General features: G+C 28.5%; 1 protein-coding gene across 2 annotated transcripts in view; it reads left to right on the top strand.

Moving 5' to 3' along the window:
- Nucleotides 1–1,808, top strand: part of HBS1L (HBS1 like translational GTPase) — a 106,716-nt gene that overhangs the window by 92,362 nt on the left and 12,546 nt on the right. The gene's annotated exons all lie outside the window — the stretch shown is intronic.

Genomic DNA, 1,808 nt, shown 5'->3' with positions numbered 1-1,808 from the left:
TGAAATTCCTATCACTAAAGGATTTCCTGTAAGTTCCCAAATGTTTTATTCCTGTTTTTATAAATTCAAAGTAATTTTATCCTAAAAGTGGTAACTTTCTTTACAAGTGGTGATACTATATTTATTTTCAGTTAACGTCTTATTACTGTAATCCAGAAAAACTTATGATTAGAAAATCATTTTTATTTTGTTTTTTATTTTGATCCTTGAGCCTGGGGGTTTTTAAAAAGGCATTGAGAAGATATTTCATAATAAATAGGATACAAAGTAATGATAATAAAATTTATCCAGGGAAAAATGATAGACACATTTTCACTGTGTTCTAAAGTTTACGTAAGTTTTTTAGGTTGAATCATTCTGGGTTTCCATTTTGTTTAATATGTCAATTTGCAGTTTTCCTGATAATAAAAGTAATAGATTGTTTAGAAAATTTTGAAAACACATAAAATATGGAAAATAAAATGCCATATATTTGCATAACCATAAATATGTATCTTTACATGTCAGTGTGTTTTAATGTGAGCATATTATCCACCCAGTATGTGTATATACTGATATGTATTGGGTGTATTCTGGGGATCCTAGATAGACAGTAAACTTTAATTGTGCTGAAGCAACACATTCAGACCCTGCATGTTGTAAGGTTGGTTTGCCAGCGTCATTTGAACATATACATTTTATGGGAAGAGGGAGATTTTATACAATAATGTTACCTACCCTGAAAAGCTGTTACTTGTTAATAGTCTGGATTTTTTGTTTTATGTGTAATTGTTTTGAGATATTTGGGACCATACTCTTATAGTTTGGTACCTTGCTTTTGTCACATGACAGATGACCATTTTCCCATTAGACTTTTTTTTTTTCTAATTAGCTCATATAGTACAGATTCTGCATGACAGTAAATGTTTGTCAGTGACGTTTCTACCATTTGATGCATCTTTGAAATAAAAGTAAGACTTTTTAAAGTTAATGATAGTGGTTTACAGGTTGGCAATACATTTATTTGGGTCATTTATACTGATACACTTATATTTGAAATAATCATGTACTTTATAATTCTTTGTAATTATTTCTACATTAATTTGATCATGTAAAATTATATTTTAAGGTGCTATTTAGGTACTTTACTTTCATAATTATATTCCATTTCTTCCATACACTAAAAAAGAAATGAAAGCTTTAAAAAAAATTGCTATAGTTGAAGATACTTAAATATTCAGAATTCATGTATTGATCATCAAGTAACAACAAGTTAATTGTTGTGAGCGAATGGAACTCATTCATAGAAAGCAGTATGTCCTATGGGGCAAAGGAGAGGTTGATTACTGCATATTTTTACTCATGCAGTAATAATATTTGCCAAGGAGAGGTAGAGAGGTCAAGAGGTCAGTAGTGACTTTGAATAGTAATATTGTCTACCTGACTACTGTAGTTTCTTAAAAATAAGCACGAATTGCAAGTTTTTCAGTGTTGCTTTAGGAGATTCTACTGGCATGTATCAATTCAGAAATACCAGGATCAAATTTGTTTCAGAAAAAATGGTCATATTTTGTCAGTCTACTCCCTATGGGAGAAAAACTTCAAAAAAAATTTTTTTAAGCAAACAAAGGTTTTCTAAGCTATTAAAATTTTACTATTTAGGGACTAATACCATAATACTACATAAATGTATTTAAATTTCCCCTATTTTATATGGGAAACTCTATTTCAGTAGCTTTTGGGGAACAAATAATTTTTTCCTTTATTTTTTATTTATTTGTCAATTTTCTTTTTACTTCTTCTTTTTTTTTTTTTTTTTTTTTTTTTTT

The sequence above is a fragment of the Rhinopithecus bieti genome, unplaced genomic scaffold (assembly GCF_001698545.2).
Source record: "Rhinopithecus bieti isolate Rb0 unplaced genomic scaffold, ASM169854v2 scaffold_9615, whole genome shotgun sequence".
NCBI lineage: Eukaryota > Metazoa > Chordata > Mammalia > Primates > Cercopithecidae > Rhinopithecus > Rhinopithecus bieti.
Note: the sequence above shows the minus strand (reverse complement) of the source record. Positions and strands in the feature narration are given on the sequence as shown.